The sequence below is a fragment of the Kogia breviceps genome, chromosome 3 (assembly GCF_026419965.1).
Source record: "Kogia breviceps isolate mKogBre1 chromosome 3, mKogBre1 haplotype 1, whole genome shotgun sequence".
NCBI classification, from domain to species: domain Eukaryota; kingdom Metazoa; phylum Chordata; class Mammalia; order Artiodactyla; family Physeteridae; genus Kogia; species Kogia breviceps.
Window position 1 is genome coordinate 157034959 of NC_081312.1, and position 19758 is coordinate 157054716.

General features: G+C 42.8%; 1 protein-coding gene across 6 annotated transcripts in view; it reads left to right on the forward strand.

Moving 5' to 3' along the window:
• APBA2 (amyloid beta precursor protein binding family A member 2) overlaps positions 1-19758 on the forward strand; it is a 229487-nt gene that overhangs the window by 142043 nt on the left and 67686 nt on the right. For 2 of the 6 annotated variants that reach the window (XM_067030095.1, XM_067030094.1), the window contains exon 3: positions 2133-2346. The exons of the other annotated variants lie outside the window; for them this stretch is intronic. The gene's annotated coding sequence lies outside the window, so the exon portion shown is untranslated. The remainder of the gene's footprint in view (positions 1-2132; positions 2347-19758) is intronic. 6 annotated transcript variants of the gene reach the window in all.

A 19758-nucleotide genomic window follows, 5' to 3' on the forward strand; every position in this document is an offset into this window, starting at 1 on the left:
TGCCCATGGACATCAGGGAGCCCATCTCAGTGGCGGCCTCTGCTGTGGTCACACTGGTCCGGAAAGGAGTGCGGCCACACTGCTTTTCAGGGGTGCGGGCACCCCCTCACTAATGTACTTATCAGTGCCCTAGTGAACTGAGCATCTTCTGGGCCTCCTCGTGGGAAATTGTTGGGGGCTTGTGTGTGCAGTTCACACATGGTAAACCCAGTACAACATTCTTGTCTCCCTGAGCCTTTGCAGTCCCTCCCCCACGTCAAGCCAGGGAAGCTCTGACATCTCAAGCTCGTTAGGTGGAGGCTACCGTTGTGTCCAAGTTTCCACCAACCAAGGAAGCTGTTCGGCCCACAGCAGCAGCAGGAGCTCATACGTTAAATCCAGAATCCCTAGGAAGTGCACCCACTCAGTGAATTGGGCCTGAGCTGGTGTTAGATTGCACCCTTCTTGGTCTGACACCCTCAGGATGCCTTGCCACACGTGTTCCCCAGGCTTCCGCCATATTTATTAGCAAGGTCTAGCGATGCTTTTGGTGTGTAAGCTCTTTCCTCCCTGGTCCTAGTGTGTACCTGTCCCCTGGAACATGTAGAGATTTGTCCCTACTTATAGGACTCGTGGCTTTGGAGTGGTTTCAGTGCTTCTTGAGGAGAACAAGCACCCCCTTTCACACCATTCACCCCAAGTGGGTATCACAAGGTTTCCAAGCTGTGGAAGGCTTTCTTCTCAGACACCTGATCAAGCACTTCTACTGATTGGGGACTCTCAGAATGACTTGGGGTTTTCAGATTGTCAGTTTCATCTAGATCCAACCAGATGCTCCCCTGCCAAGTTTCAGGATCTCATTCTTTCCCAATGATTGTCCTGACTTCCACATGAAAAACTTGGTGAGATTCTGAGTTCGATTGTTTTCATTCAGCAGTTTGCAATATAAAATTTTGTGTTTGATCTCTGGCAATAATAATTAATAGCTCCACAAAAAAATGATTTCAAGGCTGTCATGGAAGCTGTCTGATTCTTAGACCGTGACCGGAGGTGAAAGTTAATGGACCTGAACTTGTCATTTTCTGAATGTAAGCACTCAAGGGCGCTCAGAGGATCCAGCCCACACTCCAGTCCTTACAGTTGTCATTACTGCCATGACAGTCAAGCACCGTGGCCACCTGAGTTCCCAAAGTACATGCTTCAATTGCCACTTCATCACCACCAACCACAGTTGATACCTCAAATAATTGTGCTGCTGCTACATGCCCTGAGTTACTAGCACCCCTTTTCCCATTGGCAAGGAATACAACATGGAACTGAAGTCCGAGTGCATGACCAAATCAATCCCCAGATCCCATCTTTAAGGGTCTGTCTCCTAGGACCACTCCCAGGACCAATTCTGTAACAGTCTGGGTCCAATCAGGAGGTAGAAATGACACAGTTAAATAGGGAAAATTTATTGTAAGGAATGATTAACTATGATAAAAGAATAACTGTAAGATACAGGGATACTTTGTATGGTATCTTAGGGCTGAGCAAGAGTACCCAAGGAGGATAGGAGTTTGGGATTAACATATAGACACTGCTATGTATAAAATAGGTAAACAACAAGGCCCTGCTGTGTAGCACAGGGAGCTATATTCAATATCTTGTAATAACCTATAAGAGAAAAATCTGAAAAAATATACATATACATATGTATATGTGTGTGTGTGTATATATATATATATCTGAATCACTTTGCTGTACACCTGTAACTAACACAACATTGTAAATTAACTATGCTTCAATTAAAAAATGGTTTTAAAAAAAGTACCCACAGAGGGACAAATGTGAAGGGTTCAGACTTCACAGGAGAAGGTGTGGTTCAGCCACCAGATAGCAGAGGAGTTCTCTGGTTTAGACAGGCCAGAGCTGGTTTGGAGTTGGTAAGACAACGGGCCACCCTCCGAGGTGCAGGAGGAGGGCAGGTGATCTACAGCTGGCAGCAGGGCATTCGGGGGGGCAGCAGGCCTTCACAGTGTGCGGGGCATGCACGTGGAATGAGACTGCTCAGTATGTGACCCTCCCAACCGTGCAGCCACACTGGAGTTTGTTGAGGGTGTCTAGGAAGTGGCTGGTCTTGCTAGTCTCTGGTTTTTCTACATCTAAAGGGTGGCCAGACCAAGGCTGCAAGGTTACAGAAGAACCGAGTCAGGACCTGTGGACCAATCTGGAAATTGCAGGAAGCCTCTTCCTCCTGTGGTGTTTTTCCAGTGCCTCTTACCAAGAAAGCGTAACACTTGGAGTCACTTCAAAGGAGATGTGTTTCAGGGAATCCTGTTGTCCATGGCAGTGTGTACTGAAGGGTGCATTCAGAGCTGAGAGGTAATGCATTGGTAACTGACGTGATCTTTTTCTCTTTGATTTCTAATTTTATCACATTGTATTCAGTGAGTGATCCAATACAAATTCTCTTTTATAGAATGTTAAAATTCCTTTTGTGGCCTAATACTGTATCTTTTTTTTTTTTTTCCTTTAACTCTGCTTTCTCTATTTGTTGGGCACAAGGTCCTAAATAAAGCCCTTTGATCAAACTTGTTAGTTTTTTTTTTTAATATTTATATCTTTACTTTTGTCTAGATAAATTTCTGTTAACATCTCCCAATATGTGTATGACTATTAATTTCACCTTTTATTATCATTATTTGCTTTGTTTATGTTGCAAAGGAATGTTAAATTGATAAAGTTACTTGATGCTCTTGGTGGATTTAATAGTAATATTTCTTTTTGTTCCTTTCCATACTTTGCTGTTTACATTTATTTTGTCTGATTAATATTACTACACCTGCTTTCTTCTTGTTAGTATTTGCTGGTATATCTTTCTCTACACTTTTATTTTTAGCAGTCTCATGTTATTTTGTTTTAGGTATAGTGATGCAAGAGCCTGTAAACAACTCCATGCTATAGACAGAATGTGTGTGTCCTTCCAAAATTCACATGTTGAAATCCTAACCTGCAATGTTGAGGGTATTAAGAACTGGGCCTTTGGGAGGTGTTTAGGTCATTAGGGTGGAGCCCTCATGAATGAGATTAGTGCCATTACAAAAGGGACCCCAGAGAGCTCCCTCACCCCTTCTTCCACGTGAGGACCCAGGGAGAAAACACAGCCGCCTCTGCTCCAGGAAATGAGCTCTCACCAGACACTAAATCTGCCAGCACCTTGATCTTGGGCTTCCCAGCCTCCAGAATGGTAGGAAATAAATTTCTGTTGTTTATAAGCCACCCAGGCTATTGTTTTTTAAAAAATTAATTTAATTAATTTATGGCTTTGTTGGATCTTCGTTGCTGCACACGGTCTTTCTCTAGTTGCTGCGAAGGGGGGCTACTCTTCATTGTGGCACGTGGGTTTCTCATTGTGGTGGCTTCTCTTGTTGTGGAGCGCGGGTTATAGGCATGCGGGCTTCAGTAGTTGTGGCTCACAGGCTCTAGAGCGCAGGGTCAGTAGTTGTGGTGTACAGGCTTAGTTGTTCCGTGGCATGTGGGATCTTCCCAGACTAGGGATTGAACCCATGTCCCCTGCATTGGTAGGTGAATTCTTAACCACTGTGCCACCAGGGAAGTCCCCAGGCTGTTGTATTTTTGTTACATCAATACAAATAGACTAAGACATCATGGTTGAAATTTCTAAAAGAATCTGAAAATCTATGTTTTTCAAACAGATGGACTAAAAAGAGTATGAAGAGCATGGTATATCAGTAGGCTCAGGCTGCCATACAAAATACCACAGCCTACGTGGCTTAGACAAATGAAATTTATTCTTCACAGGTCTGGAGGCTGGACATCCAAGATCAGAGTGTCAGCAGGGTTGGTTTCTTCTGAGGTCTCTCTCGACTTGCAGACACCCACCCTCTCGCTGCCTCATTACATGGTCATCCCTCTGTGTATTTGCACCTCTGGGGTCTCTCTATCTGTCCAAATTCATCTTCTTATGAGTACAGCTGTCCGATTGAATTAGGGCCCACTTTAGCAGCCTCATTTTGATTGAATTACCTCTTCAAAGGCCCTGTCTCCAAAGAGAGTCATATTCTGAGATACTGGGGGCTAGGACTTAAAGATATGAATTTTGGGGGGATACAATTCAACCCCAGACAAGCATAGGACTGAATTTTGTTTTTGTAGTCTAATCTGAAAATCTCTTTGATTAGGTGTATTTAATCCAGTGACGCTGATATGTTTGGGCTATTTTTGAGATATTAGTTGGTTAATATTTTCTTATTGCTTCTGTTTTGTTGTGTGGATTGTGTTTTCTGTGTTCCTTTTGTTTTCCTCTAGTGATTTAGAAATTATGCATCCTATTCCTTTTATAAAGATAAACTTGTATTTTTCTGTTGCTATCTGGAGTTGATAAATGTGCCCTCTTTCCTTACAAAACAAAAATATTGGCATGATCTTACTTCCCTCTGCTTGCTGCCTCAACCTCTCCTCCGTTGATGGTACATTTCTAATTTTAGTCCTAGAATTCCAGATTGTTGAAATATTTTACAGTCATTAGTAATAAATTTTACTTTTTTCCTCCTCATCATCACCGTTCCTTTTGTATTTGTGCTTCCTCCTTGTAACAGTACATTCATCATTTACTTATATTCTACTTGCATGTCTGAAAGTGTTGACATCTTGACTTATCATGTGAAGGACAGTTTGGCTGGGTGTAAATTCTGACCAATGTCTTTGCCTTGGAACTTTGGAGATACTCTCCCATTGTCTTCCTGCATCCAGTGTGGCTGATGAGAAGTCTGATGTCAATCCAATAATCTGGTTCTTGTTGCTTTGTGTGTAACCCCCACCCTGCCTTCTGAAGCATGGAGGATTTTCTCTGTCCTTGTTCTGAACATTCACTGTGATGCGTGCAGCGGAACTGTTGGCTGGTCTCTAGCAGGCATCCTCCCGACCCTCTCTCTTCCTCGCTGACAAGACCCCAGTGCTGTGTGGCTGCCTGGCCCTAGAGGTGGAGGATGGGTGGTGTGCACCTGCCAGCTGATCCTACTCTCAGACTCCTCCAATCACCCTTGCTTGCTTGGGGCCCTTCCATCCTGGAATCTGTCATTTTGGAACAACCTAGGAGTCTCACCCACTTTCCCCAGCTGTCCTTCCTCATCTGTGCCCACCTGGGGCTGTGGTTTCATTCTTCCATCTGAGTCTGTCTGCCTTCCTGTTCAGTGATTTTGATTTGTAAAGTTTCTGACCCACCAGAGTCACTCTTCTTTTCTTATCCAGCACAGTTTTATGATTACGATCAAGTGGGCTCACCATATCTAAAAGGGATCCTTGGGGAAGTCATTTTTAAACTCTTGGGCACATAATGATCTGAGGTGCTTCATACAAAGATAGATTCCCAGGCCCACCTCTCAGCAGGTTCTGATCCAGGAATCTGTTTGAACTGTATTTTGAGAAATAGTGTTTTCATCATTACCTTGGGTTTCTGTCTGTTTCTGAGTCATTTTCAGAAAAAGTGGCTTTAGTTGCTCTGGGAAGGTGGGGAACTCCAGAGGGCTTGAGATAGATGGAAAAGGCCTTGAGGCTTATAACCAAAAGCCAATAAATGGTTTTATTTTTATAATTGTGAGACCCATCCCCTAAATTACACAGTATATGCTCCTTTAGATGCTCTGGTGAATTAGTGTTAGCATATGGGTGGCAAGAATTTCCGAGTACAGAAGATAGGGTGAGTAAATGAATGTCTGAGGAAGATCCCAAGGCTGGTGTAAGGAAGGTCTGTCACTTGTAAGAAATATCTGAATGAGGACCCTACTCCTTAGTTAGCAGGTATGAAGGACAGCTGAGCTTGGGACAGCATAGCTGCACAGAATTCTGCCATGCAGGCTACATTATACCTTAATTCTGAATCCCAGGATGGCCAGGGGATCACCAGGGAAGGCTGTAGGCTGTGCACAGAATGCTATCTTAATACCGAGGAAAGGAAGTGGTGTTAGCAGGAGGAGACTGTGGGTAGAGGCCAAAGGTATGTGGTAAAGGGGACTTCTTTGAGAAGGGCCATTGAGAGTAAGAATGCCCAACTCTTGGCAGCAGGGGAATAGGTGTCGCCTCCATGAGAGAAGGAATTTTGTCATGTTTGCCTCTGCCTCCCCAGTACCTGTGGTCGGTGTGTGTTGAAGGACCAGAGTAATATCTGTGCAGTTGTGATGGTTACATTTATGTGTCAACTTGGCTAGGCTATCGTGTCCAGTTGCTCGGTCAAACACCAGTCTAGATGTTGCTCTGAAGGTATTTTTTACACATGATTAACATTTAAATCACATGTAAAGCAGATGACCCTCCATGATGTGGATGGGCTTCATCCAATGGCTTGAAGGTCTTTCGAGAAAAGACTGAAGTCGCCAGAGAGGAAGCAGTTCTGCCTTCAGACTGCCTTCAGATCCAAGGCTGCCACCTCAGCTCCTGCCATAAATCCCAGGCTGCCCTGCAAATTTCAGGCTTACCAGGATCCTGTGAACCAATCCCTTGAAATAAATCTCTCTGTCTACATCCTATTGGTTCTCATTTTCTGAAGAACGCTGACTAAGGCAGCAGTTTCTTCATCTGATCTGGTCACCGTCCATCTGGCTATCTCACTGACTTCTGACTTGGGACAACCTCAGATTCAGGGACGAGCCATGTGTCTCTTAATCTCTTCATCCCCAAAGTCAGCCCTCACTGTCCAGGCCAAACCTGCCTTCGCGTTCGTGGCACCAACTGGTCCTGTTCTGTCCTCTGTGCTCTGGCTTCAGATCCCAAGCCCTGAGGTCAGGGGCCCTGGGTTGGCAGCCTGCTCCACCCCGATGTGGACCTTGCAGAGAGGATGGGCAACACCCACAGAGAGATGCCTGGCCACAGCATGGGCAGACGGAACTCTGCAACTGCCAGGACGAGATGGGGCCTTGAGGAGGTCCAACTTTCTTGATCACAGTGGCAGGGGAGTATTTCCATCTTTATCCAAGCTGTCCTGCCCAGATATGGCCTTGAAATCCTCTTTTCTCTTTCATGTTCAGGAAGGAGATATGACTGGGGGCAGGGACCAGGGGGGCCTCGGCACAGCTGTGATGACTGCATTTAGTTTCTCAGATCTGAAACCTGCGCATCTGTTTTCCCGAGAAGTCCTGGGATTTTTATCCTTGATTCCAAAGACATGACCACTGGAGGGTGGGCAGGTGGCCTGGCGTCCCATCCAATGTGGTGTTACATGAGTAGCATCAGCCCCACCTGGGCACCTGTTAGAAAAGCACACCCTCAGCTCCACCCAGATCTCCTGACTCAGAAGCTCCGACGGTGGGGCCCAGTGTTTTCAGCTTTAACAAGCCCTTGGGTGACTCCTGGTCTCTAAAGTGTGGGGACCACCGGGTGAAGGAGCTGTCGGATGCAAAGCTGGCCAGAGATGGCACGAGGGGCAAAAGAGCAAGGGCCTTGGGACTGAACACGGACAGACAGGGCCCTGAGTGGGACCCTAGAGCCCCCCGACCCAGGACAGCTCTAGAGTCTTTGTCCCCAGCTGGAGTCTGAGCCCAGAGGCTGCTGGTGACAACACCTCCCCCCACCCCCCCCACCCGAAAACTGGCGCTGGCTGCACCCTCTGTGGCAGGTGATGGACCAGGAGGCTGGAGAAGTGCCCAGGATCCTCGCCAAAGCTTGCTCCGCCCCTCATCCTTGACTCACTCTGCACAGGGGGAGCCCCCCCGCGACTTCTCCATCACCTGGCATCCCTGTCACCTGCCAGCCACATGTTCTGCTTTGCCTCCCCCTTGCAACTGTCAGCACACAGCCTAGGTATATTTTTGAATTTTTATCTTGAAAAGCCACAGGCAGGGACCTAATTTGTAAGTACCCACAGCCTCTCCCCTCCCCAGACTTTTCTAGGGTCACAAGGTGACACTTAGGAGACAAGGGCAGTCTAGGTCTCCTGTGGGGAGAGGAGAATCATTGTGCAGACATCAGCCAAGAGCGGGGATGACACAGCTGAGCCCAAAGGTGGTAGGGAGCAGCTCTGGAGAAACCCGGTGAGCTGCCCATCAGTAGACCCCCCAAACTGGTGTATGGGTGGAGCTGGCTCTTCCCCAGCAAAGGATGAGGGCCTGCGCCACTCAGGGCTAGGGAGCCTGTGTGTGGGGAGTTTGGGGATACCCTCCAGAGGAGAGGCGGCCCAGCAGGTGACTTCTGCATCTTCTTCTCTTTTGCAAACTCCCCCCACTGCCCACCCCACTCAATACCCCAGAGTTCCCTGCTTCCCACAGAGGAAACATGTGTAAGAAAGTTACACATAAGTAGATTTAAATTATTTAAAATAAGCCAGGAGACATGGCTATTTAAGGAAATCCTGAGGGAGATCTTTTATTCAGAAGATCATCATGTGATGGAGTATCCTGCCGTTTTTCTCCACCTCGGGAGTTTTGTTTCAGCATTTTGCGTTTCCTTTACACCCTTCCAGCAGCCATTGCTGGTGGATGTGCTGGCGCCCGCCTCTGCAGAAAGTTACAGAATGTTCCGGGGGGCCGGCGGACAGCCTGGGAGAATTGCGGGAAGGATAGCGTGAATGAATGATTGTGTGACATTCAGGTTGGCCATCGCCTGGGTGGTGCCTCCATGGGGTTTCTTGGGATGGGGTGGGGGGCTCGCAAGAGAGGAGGGTCTACAGGTGTCCCTGTGTTCCACGAGGCGGGCAGGGAGAGACAGCTCTCCGGCCTGGCTATTTCCTGCCAGAGTTTGCTGGGACTGGGGACAAGTCAGTACCAGAGCGAGGCGGACACTTGAATGTCCTTGTTAGAGGGGCCATCCCTCCCCCCCATGGACCCTGCCTCCTGCATCCTGAGCCAGGTCCACACTCCAGCTGCCACCTCTGGGTGAGCTGCTGGGGCTCTGTGCTCTGGTGGTGCTGCTGGCGTGGTGACAGCTGGCTCTTGCTTTGGCAACAACCTCTGCCCCTGCACCCTCACCCTCCACTGTGTGAATCCAGCACCCACTCTCTGTTCTGGAGTTAGTGAACCATGGCTTCTCAGAGAGCTGCTCCTTGGGCACGTCCCTCCCCAGCACTCGTGGGAAACTCCCTTTTCTGGCCCCAAGTGGCCTCAGCCTCAGGGATACTTGAGAACTAATGGGATCCCGGCTGTGGAGGGGCCGAGGCCTGACACATTTGTTCCTACAGCAAAGTATGTGGTGACACCAAGTGGCCCCTCCATGAGGATGTAACATGACAAAGAGAGCCTGGTAGGGAAGCAGGAGAACTGGTCCCAGCCCTCATGCTGAATGGACACTTCTGAAATGAGTTGAGAGACAGAAATTCTCAAAAGAGAAATTTAAACTAAAAAAAGAATACTATAGAAAATTTAGACCTGAAAATATAATATCTGAAATAAAAATTTCCCTAGATGGGGTCAAAAGCAAAATGACTATGACACAGGGAAGAATCAGTGAAATTTAAACAGATCAATAGAAATTATCCTGAATAACAGAGAGAAAAAATGACTCTAAGAAATAAGCAAAGCTTTGGGGACTTTTAGAACATTATAAAATGCTCCAACATTTATACCATTAGAATCCTTTAATGAAAGAAGAAAGAGCTTGTTACACAAAAATATTTGACAGTATCATGCCTGAAAACATCCCATTTTGGTGAAAGACATAAATTTACAGATTTAAGAACCTCAAAACTGCCAACAGGATAGACCAAAAGAAAATCACACCTAGATATATCATAATCAAATTGCTGAAAACCAAAGATAAAGGAAGAGTCTTGAAAGCAGCTAAATTTAAAATGACACATTGAATATAGGAGAACAATGATTTGAGTGGCTGTGGATTTCTCATTGGAAACCATGGAGGCCAGAGACAGTGGAACATCTTTAACATTCTAAAAACAAAACAAAACTATCAACCCCAAATTCTGAATTCAGTGAATAAATCCTTCAGGAATGAAGGTGAAATAAAGACATTCTCAGATGAAGGAAAACTAAAAGGATTTGTTGTCAGCAAACCTGTTTACATGAGTTGCTAAAGAAAGTTCTTTAGGATGAAGGGAAATGATACCAAAGGGACTGGGTACTTCAGGAATGGAGGAAGAGCAACAGAAATGAAAAAGTATCTGAGTAATTATAATAAACCATTTTTCACCTCTAAAGTTCTTTAAAATACCCATGAGGGTTTTAAACAAACATTATGACAGTGACTGGAGGTATGTGTGTGTTAATGTATATAGATATAATACATATGACAACTATATCATAAATGCTGTGGATAAAGGGACCTATATGGTTGTAAGACTCCTCCGTTTTACTTGAAGTGGCAAAATGTTAACTCAAAGTAGAACATGAAAAGATATATATGTATTATATATATATATGTATATATATACATATACACACATTATAATATATATATTAATCCATAGAGCAAGCATTAAAAAAGATACAAAGAATTATAGCCAAAAAGATAATAGATAAATGTAATACTAAAAAATTTTAAACAATCCAAAAGTATGCAGGAAGTAGGAAACAGAAGAACAAGAAACAAAGGAAACAAACAGAAAAATAATGAGTGGATCAAATCCAACCATATCAATAATACATTAAATATAAATGGCCTAAACACACCATTAAAAAATACACATTAATAGATTAAGAAACAAGACCTATCAGTATATGCTTTCTACAAGGAATGCACTTTAAGTATGATGACACAGAGATATTACAAATAAAAGAATGGAAAAAAGATATACCATTCAAACACTAAAGAAAGCTGGAGTGGTTATTTTAACACTGGAGAAATTCTACCTTAAACAAGGAAATTTACCAGGGATAAAGAGGACCACTACACATGATAAAAGGTTTAGTTCATCAAGAAGACATAAAAACCCTAAACCTGTATGCTGCTAGCAATAGAACTCCTCAGCAAAACTCCTCTAAAGCAAAAACTGATAGAACTAAATGGAGAAAAATAGATAAATCCATAATATAGAGACTTCAACATTACCATCTCTATAGCTGATAGAACAAGTAGATAAAAAAGCAACAAAGATACAGAAAATCTGAGTAACACTATCAATGAATATGTCCTAGTAGGCAGTTATGGAATACTCTACCTCACAACAGCAAAATATACATTCTTTTTCAAGTGCACATGGAGGCTTCACCAACATAGACCATATTCTAGGCCAAAAACCAAACCTTAACAAATTTAAAATAATCAAAATCCTGTGAAGTATGTTCTTTGACCATAATGTAATTAAACTAGAAATTGTTGATAGGAAGATATTGGGGAAAATCCCCAACTATTTAGAAATTAAACAACATATTTCTGAACAATCCATGGGTCAAAGAAGAAGTCTCAAGGGAAATTAAATATTTTTAACAGAATGAAAATGAAAATATATTAAAATTTGTGGGATGCAGCCAAAAGAGTGCTTACAGAGAAGTATATAGCATTAAATGCTCATATTAGGAAAGAAGAAAGGTCTCACCAATCTGGGCTTCCATCTTAAGAAATGGACCAATTTCTTGAAATAATTCCCAAAACTCATTCAAGAAGAATTGGAGAACCTGAATTTTTCTATTTCTATTATAGATGTGAAATTTGTGGTTAAAAAACCTTCCAAAAAAGAAAATCACAGGCCCAGATGGTTTCACTGCTGAATTCTCTGAAACATTTAAGAGAAAAATAATACCAATTCTGCACAGTCTTTTTCAGAAAATAGAAGAGGCAAGAATGCTTCCATATTCACTTAATGAGGCCAGCATTGCTCTCATATGAGGAGATAAAGATATTGCAAGTCAATTACAGACCATATCCCTTATGAACATAGATGTAAAAAAATTCTTAACAATGTATTAGCAAAGTTAATCCAGCGATGCCTAAGGACAGTACATTATGGCCAGGTGAGGATTTCCCAGGAATGCAAGACTGCTTCAGAATTCAAGCTTCAGTCAACACATTCCACCATGTTAACAGGGTAAAGAAGGAAAACCATGCAAGCATCTTAACACGGATGGAAGAAGCATTTGACAAAATCCAATCCATTCATGATTTTAAAAAAAGAAAAACTCTTAGCACACAGGAATGGAAACATCTTCAACCTGAAAGAGGGCGTCTACAAAAAAATTACAGCTAAGATCATAGTAGTGGTAAAAGACTGTTTTCCACCCAAGATCAAGGACAAGGTAAGGTCTTATGGCTCTCATCACTCCTGTTCAACACCATCCAGGACGTCCTAGCCAGTGTGCTAAGGCAAAGAAAAGAAATAAATGGCATGTAGATTGCAAAGAAATACATAAAACCAACTCTTATTTGCAGACTATATCATCGTCTGCAAAATCCCTTGGCATCTACAAAAAGCTCCTAGAATTAATAAATGAATTTAGCAAGGTCACTATACAACAATCAGTTATATTTCTGTATTATATCAATAAAGCAATTGTAAGAAAACATGAACATTTACAATACACAAAAAAAAGAGAAAAGGAATATGTTTATATTTAACAAAACATGTGCAAGATTTGTATGCTGAAAACTACAAATACTGATGAGAGAAGTCAAAGAACACCTAAGGAAATGGAAAGATAGATCATGTTTCTGCTTTGGAAGGTTCAGTATAGTTAAGATGTTAATTCTCCCCAAATTGATGTATAGATTTGATACACTCCCAGTCAAATTCCCAGCAGGATTAAAAAAAAAAAAAGAAAGTTATCAACCAGATGATTCTAGAATTTATATGGAAAGCCAAGGAAACTTGAATAGCTTAAACAATGGTTAGAGCCAGGGTGCAAACACACCCTGGAGAATTCTGGAGAATTCTCCAGAAGATGAAAAACAAGGGAACTCCTTTGAGTGGTGTACTTTGAATTCTTAGGGATTGTTATCAGTTTGCTAGGGCTGCTGTAACAAAGTACCACAAACTGGGTGGCATAGACTACAGGAATGCATTGTTTCACAGCTCTGGAGGCCAAAAGTTTGAGATAAGGTGTCAGCAGGGTTGGTTCCTTCTGGGGATTGTGAGGGAGGGTCTGTCTTGTGTCTCTTCCCCAGCTTCTGGCATTGCCCATCTTTCCCTACCCTGTAGATTTCTGCCTTCCTCGTCACATGCGTTCTTTCTCCCTGTGTGTCTGTCTTCAAATTTCCCCTTTTAATAAGAACATCAGTCATATTGGATTAGAGTCCACCCTAATGATCTTATCTTTGCTAGTTCTTCAGTGACTCTATTTCCTCACAAGATCACATTCTGAGGTCCTGGGGATTAAGGGATTCAACATATGAATTTGTGGGAGACACAAATCATCCCATAAATAGAATGAGATTTATTTGAAATCTTCACAGTGATGTATGCACTTGGAAGTGACTAGAAAAATATGAAAATAGCAGGACAGCCAGCAGAAATAAATCCACTTTTCCCTGGAGTATTGTCTGCCTTCCCTGGAGGCTATATATTTCCTTGTACCAGGATGGAGCTGGTAAAGGGCACTTGGCAATGTCCCTCTTAGCACAAGGCCTTGGCATGTGCAAAAGTTGGGTCCCTTCTCAAGCATGTTGAGAAAAAGGTCAGTGATGGTAATGTTTTGTTTTGTTTAATTGCCTTCTTGCCTGGACCCTTGCTTATTTTCCTAAAGGCGACTGGGAACTGGGGCTGACTTTGGTAAGTCACCACTATCTCCAGCTGTTCTCATGGGAGTTAACTTATTACTATTAGGAGTAACTAATAAGAACAGCAAATATCTGCCGTCTCAGAAGTTCCTTGGGTACCAAATTGCTATACATTACAGCATGAACATGAGTGACAGATGTAGAATACATTGTGGGATGTTAAAAATACCAGCTCCTGGAGACTTGCTATTGGTAAAGGGCTGACAGCATTTAAAAATTGTATTTAAGGGATGGATCATTCCATTTTGCTCATTCTGAGAGTAGGACACGGTGGGACAGATATCCTGGCATATCGAAAGCCCAGATGGAACAAATCATGCCCACCCATGCCCTGGGACTCTTTCAAGGGATGCTAAGACCCCCATCCTTCCTCTGAAGAAAAGCCCGCTGACAGGTGTGGCTGCAGAGGGCTCACACTCCACGGCACTTGTCTTTTTATTTATTATTTGTCTACAGAAATACCACACTCAGAAATGAAGAAAGGAGGGAAGTGAATAACAGTGTCCCATCACTCAAAGACAATGCTTTGCTGGGATTTTAATGCATTTCTTCACAGTTTGTTCTGTGTTTATTTGGTTGTGAATAAATTATAACAGCACATTTTATGCAATACACTCTTTGTAAATATTTTAATCCCTGCATAATTGTCTTACGGATGTGCTAATAACATTGGCTTAACTGGGATCCGACTCCTGGAGATTGGGTGTGTGCTCAACATTTTTGCCATTCTTACTGACATTTTTCAAAAAAAAAGCACACCCCTCTGTGACCCCAAGCTAGGTGGTATGGTCTTGTGTGACAGTGTTGGATGTCAGCCTGTTTTCTGAAGATTAATTTATTAACTCTTGTAGAATTCTGAAGATTAATTAATTTCAGAGCTCGTGGTTATCTGTGACCTTGCAGCAAGATCCTTATTCAAGGACTCTTGTCTGGGATGTTTGAGCTGATTGTACAGGTGTACTCCAGGACTGTTTAAACACATATTGTGTGTAGTCAAAGCAACTGTGTTATATTTGGAAGGAAAAAAAGAATATTATCTTTACAACATGGGAGACCCAACTGGGAACAAGATTGGGGGCAGCAACAGTTTGGCCTAGTCCATAGCTCGTTTGTAAGATAGTGTTTTAACCCAGCCTGTGTTGTGGGCCCTGCATCACTATGTTTCATCTTGGTCTGCTGTCTTTCAGCTCTTCTAAGAGCTGGTTAATGCTGTTTCCTCTTACAGAAGAAAAATGTGGCTTAGAATAAGGACAGTGGAACCCTTTATTGTTGACAATGAGCCTTTATTTCCCACATCTCATGAGGATGTTCCAGGAGGAGAGTGGTGAGCACCAAGGCAGGGGCTGCATTTTTATTGATTCATGAGCTGTTCTAGAATTAACTGAGTATGGACACAGGGCCTCATTTCCTTGGATGCATAGCAGATAATCGTGCTTTTCCTGAACATTTGAATTGCTTTCCAGGTGGTCTTTTCTGAAGGATTTATCTTTAATATGATTAATCTGAAGCAGAGGACCTACTGGAAATGTAAATTGGTGCAGCCACTATGGAAAACAGTATGGAGAGTCCTCAAAAAATTAAAAATAGAGTTGCCATATGATCCTGCAATCCCAATACTGCATATATATCCAGAGAGAAAACTCTAATTTGAAAAGATACATGCACCCCAATGTTCATAGCAGCACTGTTTACAACAGCCAAGACATGGAAGCAACCTAAGTGTCCATCCATCAACAGAGGAATGGATAAAGAAGATGTGGTAGATATATACAATGGAATATTACTCAGCCATAAAAAGGAATGAAATAGTGCCATTTGCAGCAACATGGTTGGACCTAGAGATTATCATGCTAAGTGAAATAAATAAACCAGACAGAGAAAGGCACATATCATATGACATCACTTATATGTGGAATCTAAAATATGACACAAATGAACTTATCCAAGAAACAGAGACAGACTCACAGACATAGAGAACAGACTTGTGGTTGCCAAGAGAGAGGGTGCATGGGCGAGAGATGGATTGGGAATTTGGGATTAACAGAGGTAAACCATTATATATAGGATGGATAAACAACAAGGTCCTACTGTATAGCACAGGGAACTATATTCAATATCCTGTGATAAACTGTAATGGAAAAGAATATAAAAAAGAATGTATATATGTGTATAATGAGTCACTTTGCTGTACACCAGAAATTAACACATTGTAAATCAACTATACTTGCATAAAATTTAAAAAGAAGTATATATAAAGAAGCAGAGGCCCTCGATATGTTTGCCTACATCCCCCCACTGTCGGGGTGGTGAATGCTCTTCTGGCCACACCCCTCCTGGGCCTTTTCTGAGGACCTGGACCTTGGATTGAAAAAAAAGTTTTAAAGGGTCCTGGGTAAAAGCCCTGGAGTAAGGAAAATGGTGCAGAGCATATCCTTAGGGAAATGTCAAGACATTATTTATTATACAGAAATAAAACAGTTTGTGTGTTCAATAGGGGAAGAGTTAGGTAATGTCCATGGGGCCAGGAAATATCATGTAGCCATTAAATAATACTTAATAGAGAGTTTCTACTGCATTCTCTCCCTTCAAATGTCATTTAAAATGTTCCTCAACTCCCTATATGTAGTAGGAAAAAAAAAGTGTTCATGGAAGTGAGGCCAGTGTGGGTTACTCTTATTTAACCCACTTCAAGCCCTGCAGGCAGGGCCATCATTTCCAGTTTCCCAGGAGGGGAAGGCCATTCATCCATTAAATATCTTGCCAAAGGCCTGACAGTAAGTGGAGGTCTGAATTTAAACAAGGACTTTCTGTCTTCATCTTTAATAGGAGGCTCTTTCTCTTACACCAAAAGTGCCCCTGTAGGTTTGATGTAATTCTGCAGACCCTTCAAAGACGCGGCTGCCCTCCTGGGAGGCCACCGCGGGTCCTTCCATTTGTATCCATGGAAGACAGAACTGTTTGCACCATCAAACTCTGGAAAAGCCAACAACAGCATTGTATTTAATGGGGAAAAGTTTTAAAAAACTAGATCATTCACAGGGGCCTGCTAAGCCCTATTGGAGCCTGAGGCAAAAAGAAAAAATTCAGTCATACCGATCTTTATTTAAAATTTTGATATTTTGTTCATTGTGGATTTTTTTCCATTAAATTTTGATTTTTTAAAAAGTATTCCATTAAAGTCATATCTGTTTTGATTCCTGAGTTTTTTTGGCACCCTGTTAAATTTTGCACCCGAGGCGAGTGCCATGCCTGCCTTACCCTGGACCAGCCCTGGTTAATAAGTAAAGGCATTTTCATTACAATTGGGAATAAGTCAGGGATCCCTCAGCACCACTGTCATGTAACTGTGGAAGGGCGGTGCAGCCAGACAAAATGCTGGAAAAGAGAATAAAATTATCAACTAAAACTATTGGAATTTAAAAATGGGCTTATAATACAAAAGCAGTAGGGATTTTTTTTTCTATGTACCAACAATAGTCAGATATATATGATAGGAGAGAATATCCATTCCCCATGGCTACAAAAACTAATGTGTCTTAGACTCAGCTTCCTCTGACATGTCTACAGCTATGAAGAAACCCACAGTGCTGTTGACATTTAAGACTTGAATAAATGGGGAGATATTTCTTGAGTGAAAGGACCCAATGTTGTGTGTATAAAATTTCATCATTGTTGGGCAGTAGAAAATACAGTGGGAGATGATTTTGCAGCAAGCTGGCAACCGTGGCTTGGCCACCTGGATTTTTTTGTTGAGGTGAGAAAAGGAAGGATCCTCTGTTTTTTAAGAGTGGACAGAGGTGGGTTGTCCTCGGCCAAATCTGCTTGCTTCAAGGGACAACGTGCATGCCACCTGGAGCCAGAGGAGATGTGTTCTCTCTGACATTGCCTGGGCCTGTGAGCTGCACCCCATCCCCAGCTGCAAGGAGTGCAGATTTCCCATGAGGGGGGCCAAACATTTCGCCCTGAAGCAGGCAAATCTGGCCACTCTCTGGAACCCTTTATTATCTTGAAATATTTAGCCCATCTGAAAAGCATACACGCGGAAGGTAGGGAGCAGCTTAGTTCCCTCCCAAACAATCGCCCCAGTGGTTTTCAAATTTTGTACACATTAAAAACCCGGATGCCGGGTCACGGCTCTACCAATGAACTTGGAATGTCAGGCGTGAGTACACGTGAAATTCCCCAGGTGGTTCCAGTGTGCAGCCCACGTATCCCAATACCCCTCACCAAATAGACTATTTTTTTCCACATACCTTAGGGTGACCAGCCATCCTGGTTTTAGCACTGAAAGTGCTGTGTCCTCAGAAACTGTGTTCAGTCCCAGCAAACCGGGATGGCTGGTCACCCTACATGGTAGAGACTACATTCCTACTTGAACGTATGTCTGTTTCTGGACTTTCTCATCTATACCATTTCTGTCTATCCAGCAACACTACCATGCCATTTTAATTACCATGGCTTTATAGTTAAATGCTTGATAAGGCAAGTTCTCCTCACAGTCTCATTTTTTAGATCTTTCCCAGCTACTTTCACAAGTTTGTTCTTCTAAATGAACATAAGAATTACTAGGTCAAGGTTTCCCCAGTATTCCACTGAGATTTTGCCCGGGACAGCCTTAAATTATAAATTACTTTGGACAAAACTCTAATTTGAAAAGATACATGCACCCCTATGTTCATAGCAGCACTGTGCACAATAGCCAAGACATGGAAACAACCTAAATGTCCATTGACAGAGGAATAGATAAAGAAGGTGTGGTACGTATATACAATGGAATATTACTTAGCCATAAAAAAACAATGAAATAATGCCATTTGCAGCAACATGGATGGACATAGATATTATCATACTAAGTGAAGTAAGTCAGAAAGAGAAAGACAAATACCATATGATATCACATACGTGGAATCTAAAATATGACACAAATGAACTTACCTAAGAAACAAAAACAGTCTCACGGACATAGAGAACAGACTTGTGGTTGCCAAGGGGGAGGGGGGGGGGAGGGATGGATTGGGAGTTTGGGATTAGCAGACGCAAACCATTATATATAGAATGGATAAACAAGGTCCTGCTGTTGAATATAGCACAGGGAACTATAGTCAATATCCTGTGATGAACCATAATGGAAAAGAAAATGAAAAAGAATGTGTGTGCGTGTGTGTATATATACGTATGTCACGCACACATATGTACATATATATGTATAAAACTGAATCACCTTGCTGTATAACAAAGATTAACACAACATTGTAACTCAACTATACTTCAATAAAATAAATTTAAAAATTATAGATTACTTGGGTAACATTAATAGGATCAGGATCTGCTCTATGTTACCATATACTTTAGTCCTCGAGTCTTATATTGGCCAGTAGGGTGTTGTATATAGGTGTGGGCGTACACATCTAGGTGTGCGTAAGATGTTGTCCCCCCCAGATGACATAGAATTCAAAGTTAAGATAGTAAGAGATACTGCGTACCTTGGTTTATCCTTTGACAAGGATGTGAATACCTGCAGTGTGCATGGCCTGGTGTCAGACCCTAGGGAGCTACAGAGATGCTACAGAGATGATGCCCCATCCTCTGCAAAGAAAAGGGACCCGTGTGCTCCTGTGTAAGTAACCACTAGCCCCATTGACCCTCCACCATCCTGGCTTCCAAGGCATAAGGATCTGGTCACACCTTAGCCATCGCATTCCATACACACTTTAGGGACCATTTTGAGGAAGCCTTTTCCTGGAGATTGTATCCAAAAGAGTGTTTGCCAAGTGCCTTGTATCATTCCTACAGCAGGTGGCACGTCTGTTGCGGTTGGCTCTACTTTGTGAATGTGGGAAATCTGCTCTACAACGATGCTTGGTACCTCGGTGCATCCTCTCTGATCAGCTGTATTTTAGGGAACACTGGACACCTTGCTCTCTCCCGGGAACAGATCTCTGGAATGGGCCCGTCAATTTCAGGGTTTGGGGATGGGGTGACTCGGGAGGACGCTCAGACCCTGCAGGGTCCATCTCAGTGACGGTTTTCCTGGTGTGGGACGGCTTTCAGACATGTGGGCTGCTCTGGGGAAGTGATGTGGATCTTTTAGTGTCTAGCGATGCTCTGGAGACATGGCCACTT